This window comes from Ceratotherium simum, chromosome 13 (genome assembly GCF_057802395.1).
Source record: "Ceratotherium simum simum isolate JZ-2026a chromosome 13, ASM5780239v1, whole genome shotgun sequence".
Lineage (NCBI taxonomy): Eukaryota > Metazoa > Chordata > Mammalia > Perissodactyla > Rhinocerotidae > Ceratotherium > Ceratotherium simum.
The window spans coordinates 29,753,301-29,760,685 of NC_141912.1; the positions used below are offsets into that span (position 1 = coordinate 29,753,301).

At 38.9% G+C, this 7,385-nt stretch overlaps 1 pseudogene; it reads left to right on the forward strand.

The window, feature by feature from the left end:
- The first annotated feature begins 370 nt into the window (after window positions 1-370).
- On the forward strand, window positions 371-5,001 carry LOC101400040 (olfactory receptor 1G1-like; annotated as a pseudogene).
- The last annotated feature ends 2,384 nt before the right edge of the window (window positions 5,002-7,385 follow it).

Genomic DNA, 7,385 nt, shown 5'->3' on the forward strand with positions numbered 1-7,385 from the left:
CATTGGATAGAATGGATATTTTTAAGATCATCATTTATGGGGTGGACATTAGGGAAGCCAGTAGGTAAGTGCTAAAGATGTCATTTGACAAGTGGAGTAATGGGATCAAATTTCAAAGTGGACCATAGAGAGCGAACATTCTGCACTTCATGGGCTAGATAAATTGAAAGTCCATTTAATTTGTATATCTGTTTCCAAGCAGTATGTAAATCGGTCCAGCCGTAAAAAGAAAAAAATATATATCTTACATGATAAAACTGCTACCATGGAACTATCTAGTAGGAAGTTAAATATGTGAGTTTAGAGTTAAGTAAATAAGTTGGAGTTGAAGACACAATTTGAGAGTTATGTGTTTGTAGATATATAAAGCATGGAACTGGAAGATAGAGAAGAAGACAGGTATAAAGTGAATAATATGGAAGAGAAGGAGGAGGAGGAGGAACTGAACAAGGAGACTGAAAGGAGTAATCAGTGAGATCACTGGAAACCCAGGAGATCTTGGTTGGTATCCTGAAAGCAAGACAGAGAAAGTGTTTGAAGTAAGGAAAGGAGGATTAACTGTGTTAAGTCTTGTTGAGAGGTCAAGTAACTTAAGGGCTGAGAATTGAACTTTGACATTGACGAGAGTGATTTCAGTGGAATGATACAGCAAAAGCTTGACTGAATTGGGTTCAAGAGACAATGCAAGGCAAAAAAAAAATGAGTTTGGAGAGTAATGGGCAATGAATAGTGGAGACAATGAGCTTTTTCAGGAGTTTGCCTTGAGGTCAGAGAAGTGAACCATTACATGGAGAAGACTATAGGGGGTCACTAGGGTTAGGATATGGTCCATCTGAGGCTGAAATTTTAAAGATGGATAGAAAGGACCTCATAACTCGTGTTGAATAGCATTTAGATCATTTCAGTATTGAGGCACACCTGTCCTGAGATCTCATGTGAACCATTTATTTTCCAGATGAATAACCTGGAGGTGGATATCGTAGCAGTGAAAGTATTCAATCACAATCAACTAGGCACAATCTGAGAGAAGATTTGAAAACAAGAGATATATGGCACTGTCTGAGCTGAAGGAGTGTTGTTCTGAAGGAGTAGGGGAAGCCCTAATGTTGTGGCAAAAGGTGAATCCTCCAGTTCCCAATAAAAAGAGTAGGAAAAAGGAAAGAAAGAGTAACAGAGGTCGTAAAAAAATATATTATTCTATATATTTTGAATTCTACTTAGCAGATTAATGTCATCTACATCATCTGATGTCAGAGTATATAGAAAAGCAAATTCTCATGTCTCACCTCAGACCTATTAAATCAGAATCTCTGGGGTGGATTTCAGAAATCTGGAAATTAACTGGCTCACTAGGTGATTCTTAAGCATGCTTTGAGAATCTCTGTTCTCAAGTATTAAAAAATGCTCTGCATAAAGATGGAAAAAGTTGCATCTCTTTGTCCTGTCAGTTAACATTGGAACTTTTTTTGTGTGTGTGTGAGGAAGATCAGCCCTGTGCTAACATCCGTGCCAATCCTCCTCTTTTTGCTGAGGAAGACTGGCCCTGGGCTAACATCTGTGCCCATCTTCCTCCACTTTATATGGGACGCCACCACAGCATGGCTTGACAAGTGGTGCTTCTGTGCGCGCCTGTGATCTGAACCCGGGCCGCCTGCAGCGGAGCGTGCGCCCTTAACCTCTACTCCATGAGGCCGGTCCCAGAACATTTAAAGATTTCTAAACACAAGGAGGTAATGAATGTGTAAGTGTAAAAAGAAAATTTAATTGTGCCTACAACAAAATCTATTATAATACTTTGATTATAGTCACTACAGGCTGAAAAGGATGTTGAAAATCATCTATGTTATGAAAAACTCACTACTAGCAAATCCAAATGAATCTTTTATTCAAGTGTGATCAATTATTTCCAAAGAGCATAGCACAGCTCATCTCTTCATGGTAGTTGATACAAAGGGCATTTGCTCCCCCACCCACATGTGTGAAAGTGATAAATGTCCTCATTATTAGAGAGCAGTTATTGAACAATAATCCTTGGGACCAACCATGTGCTCAGCTTTTTGGTGGGTGCTATAAAGAAATTTTAGAAAGAAACCATGATCCCTACTATCAGGAATTTATAGTATAATTGAGAAAAGAAGATTTATATGTCAGAATTTTTAGAAAATACCATCAGACAGTAACTTATTAAGGGCTAGATGGTCAATCTATATATTTCAGAAGATATAAAATAATGAGGGATAGAATGTTCAGGGGTAGCTCCATGGTGGGGAAGAGGATAAATTTTAACTGATCCCTGAGGGCCTGATAATATTTGGGTGAAGAAGGAAAGACATTGAGAGAAAAGAGGAATGGGGGTTAACATTGATAGAAAGTATGTGAAGGTGGAAATGAGCACATTTGTGGACCTATGAGTTGAATAGCCCAAGGAGAGAGGAGACTGAATGCTGTTGAGTTTTGGGAAATGCTGTTTCATAGGTAAGTGGACACAGATGGAGAAGTTCTTGATAACCAGGCACAGATGTTATATGTGATGCAATTGGAAATAAGATGTTAGAGGAATTTAAACAAGGAAGAGTCAGGCCCAAGACAGAGTGTCCTATGATTTCTGTCAGATGCTTACAGCATGAATCATGGTAACTAGAGAGTGAAGTCAGTGAAGCCAGTTAAGCTGCTGATGAAATAAGCTGGGAGTGAGTTGAGTAGAGAAAGTCCAAAGAGCATAAGCATTAAAAAAGTGAGAAAGGGACTGAAATAAGGGACATTTTGTAGACAATAAAAGTTACAGCCCTTAGTCTGAACTTGAGGGATGAAGGAAATGGATGAATCAATGTTTCCAACCCATGTTACCAGGACGATATTTTGGACAAGAAGAAGTTTCGTTCTTGAAATGTTGAAATGGAGGAGGACTACTTGGGGAGGACGGGGAGATATCGTCCTCTTCTGCCTTCACTCTCCATTAATTAATTTATTCATTTTCTGACAAACACTTACTGTCCTTTGTATGCCAAGCACTGGAGATACACTGGAGAGGAAAACCAGATTCAATCTCTGCCGTAATGACCCAACAGCCTTGTGAGGGAGACTAACATTAACTAAATAACTTAAATAAATATTTAAGCCAAATAAATGTTATTACATTCCCCATATTATAACTATGGTAATCTACTAAGGTGCTATGACAGTGTATTAAAGGAAGGGTTGTTTAGTCAAAGAGGCAAAAGAAGACTTTCCGAAGAAAGTAACCAATAAATTGGAGATTAGAAGAATAAGTAAGAGTTGACTTAGAAGGAAGGAAATGAACATGGTACATGTGAGGAAATAAAATACATCCAATGTTGCTGAGGAGCAGAGAATGAGTAGACTATGGTTCAAGATGAGGCTGGTGAGATACCTTGAGGTCAAAACACACTGAGCTTGGTAGACATGGTGGAGGGACTGTTGTATTTCTCATGAGAGCAATGGTTTTCCAGAGACCTATTTTCAAACAAGGAAGTGACATGATCAGATTTTCTTTTTTAAAAAAATAACTCTTGCCGCAGTGTGGAGAACGTATTGGAAGGGGCGAGACCCATGTTAAACCAGTTAGGGGGATAGCGTTACTCCAGTCAATCAACTATACCTTGAACGAGAGTATTGACTGTGTAGATGGTTAGGAGCATTTTTTGAGCTCCTACTATGTGCCAAGCATTAAGCTAAGTATTAAGATGAAGGCTTTGCCTTCAAAGACTCATGATCTTGTGATGAAAATAGATTCACAAACAGGTAGTTATACCACCCCATAACATGTACAAAGTTTAATTAAGAGAACTCTTTTACACTTTACGAACTCCAAGAAGCCTCTCTTGTTCCCCTAACTCTCTCATCTTTGTGCCTCCTTACTTGTACCACCCTTTATGAAGTCCAACTCTTGTCCCTTCCTTTGCTATTTTAGTTTTTTATCCATTCCTCACACTGGTAGTATAAGGGAAATCCATTGCCAACAGACAGCCTCCAGTTACTATCCACCCAGTCACTGACAGTGAGTTAATCTGCTTCATGCTTATTCTTCTCTTGTAGCACACCTAGTCTCAAAACGAACTGCAGCAAGAACCCTGACTTTGTCCTCTCAGGGTTGTCCACTGACCCAGAGAAATGGCAGCTCCTCTTTGGTCTCTTTCTGGCCCTCTACTTGCTGACCGTCCTGGGAAACTTGCTATTTCTACTAGCTATTGTTGCTAACATCTGCCTCCGCACTCCCATGTACTTCTTTCTCAGCCAGCTCTCCCTGGTAGATCTCTGCTTTACTTCCACCACAGCCCCCAAGATGCTGGAGGATTTGTGGACCAGCAACAGATCCATCTCTTTCTCTGCATGTCTGGCTCAATTCTATTTCTTTGCTACTTTTGCTAATATGGACAATCTGCTTTTGACTTCCGTGGAAATGAACAGCTACACTGCCATCTGCCATCTTCTGCACTATCCATTGCTAATGACTCCTTGCAGATGTGGGCTGCTAGTGGGTGGGTCATGGGGAGTAGCATACCCCGACTCTTTGATCCAAACCATGTTGCTAACCTGACTATTCTTCTGTACTAATCAAGAGATTCCCCACTTTTTATGTGATTTTGACCCACTCTTATGGGTTCCAGCTCTGATACTTACCGCAATGAGGACCTGATGAAAGTTCTGACGGGACTTTTAGGAATCAGCCCTCTCCTCTGCATCATAAGCTCTTATACCCATACTTTCCATGCTGTAGCTAGGATTCCATCAACACAAGGGAAAAAGAAAGCCCTGGTCACATGCAACTCCCACCTCTCCATGGTCATCCTCTTCTACAGCACAGTCTTTGCCACCTACATGAAGCTCCCATCAACTTCTCGCTCCTCTAGGGAGCTGATTGCTGCTGTCATGTATACCCTGGTAACTCCCACTCTCAACCCTTTTCTCTATAGTCTGAGAAATAAGGATGTGAAGAGTTCACTAAAAAGGATTCTGGGCATGGAGAGTTCTTGGGATTAGGAATAATCCCCATAAACAAACCTAATTTCATCACCACATGTACAAAGTGAATCAGTTAAGAGCAAGGCTTTCATAGAGCACTATGTAATCTGTTGGAAAGCACAAGAAATAGAAATCAGAATAACTCGGTTTTAGGTCCCACTACAGTGGGTGTTTTGATTAGTGTTTGCCTTCTAACACTCATATTATTGATATTTGATCATCTACTGCCATCACTACTGCCATTTTGATCACCATTGCCATGTCTATCAGTGGTTTAATAGTGAAGATCTTCACCTTCACCTTTATTATAATCAATATTACCTTTGTTGTCATCAGAGTCACCATACCAATTACCGTCTTCAATACTATCCCCATCAATACCACCAATACCATCACCAAAAGTAAGAGAGTGGAAACTTGTCTTAGATGGTTTTTCCTCTTTTAATTCCTCATTTTTCAGGATGTTTTATATATTTGTACATTTGTGCTATGTTTGAGAATTTCTGGAGAGCTTCTGATACCTATGGCTGAGAATTCAAAGATAGTTCAAAGCAGGAGAATTCTTTTAAATACTCTGTTTTGTAATAGAACAAAAAATTTTTCTGTGTGTTTTATTTATTTATTTTGTGCTGCAAAAATAAAATGGTTTATGCATCGCTCAATGAATGGATTCTGCTTTCAGATATAAATTGTCACAGGGTGATGCAGAGAAAGAATTTTTTGCGTTGCACTATAAAGACAATGTACTCTAACTAGTTCAGTCACTATAATAGTCCCGCTTGTCTTTCTATATAAATCATATATTATGTCAAAGCAGAGACTAGGTCTTGTGTGTGTTTGAACCACTACCTATAGTTCATGTTATTGTACATTGTGCATTATATGGTCTGATTAAATATCTGATGATTAATTCTGTTCAACAGAACTATATGCATGGATTTAGATAGAGCTCTGACTTAGTAAGAGCACCCTGAGATTCTCTGTTCAGCATTTGCATCTGACTTATGCTCACCCCAGACTTTCTTCCTGGATCATCTAGAAGTTAAAACTTTCTTTCGAATTCTAATCTAATGATGACTTCTTATACCATGTGTTCAGAAAATTATTTTCAAAAGTATTACAGTAGTCCCTCCTTATCTGCAGTTTCACATTACTCAGTTTCATTTACTCTCAGTCAACTGCGGTCCAAAATTCCATAAATAAACAATTCATAAGTTTTAAATTATGCACTGTTCCCACTCCACCCCACCCAGAAAACGAATCATCCCTTTGTGCAGTATATCCACACTGTATATGCTACCCTGAGCACAATACATACAATAAGATATTCTGAGAGAAAGACCACATGCATATAACTTTTATTGCAGTATATTGTCACAATTTTTCTATTCTATTATTAGTTATTGTTGTTAATCTCTCACTGAGCCTAATTTATAAATTAAACTTTATCATAGGTATGTCTGTATAGGAAAAAACATAGTATATGTAGGGTTCAGTACTATCCATGGTATCAAGCATTCACTGGGGGAACAGATCCACTTAGAACATATCCCCCGTGGATAAGGCAAACTACTGGATTTACTGGATAATCCAAGTTGATAGGTCCTCTGATCCTACAAGCAGCCTATGCTATTCCTCAGGGTCCAATGAATAAAAACATTTTTCTCTTTCTCTGAATGTCCAACCTTCAGATGGATACTGGATGCCACTGACAACGGTGCATCTAATGGAAGCTAGCCTCTGCATGTTGTAGATGTGAGCAACAGAGGTTAAACATCCAATAAGGGATCAGGAACTCAGTGATTGCAACAATAATTTAGGGCCTCAGTAGCAGGTTAAGATGTAATACCAAGTTTATTCAGTGCCTCATTACAGGATATACTATAGGATCCTGAGGATAGGAACCAAAGCTCAAATTTAACTAGCCTGAAAATAAGAAATAAAGATAAGGGAAAGCATATAGACACAGAGATTTTCCCCATAACAACTAGTCTCTGAGAAGGAATGCAAGAACTCTCTTTTTGGAGTCTTTTGGCGAGAATTGTTATAAATACAGATGTTTAACTGATAGTAATATTTTATAATACCTTGACCCAGGGCAACATAGGAAAGACAGACTTATGTCTTCTGAATAAATAAATAAATAAATATATATGCCTGTGCATCTTGCTACTTTGGTTAGCATTTATAAAGTACCACAGTTGCAACCTGGGATTGTGGAACAAGGACTTGACAATATCTATTGCTGAACACTTCTCATACCTGTCCACAGTCATTACCATGACAATTCTCCCCACCATCATTCTTATCATCGTCGTTCAATATAATTTAATCCATTCTGAAAGTACATATTGAGCACCTACTATAAAGACGGAATTGTTAGGGGCCAGCCCGGTGGTGCA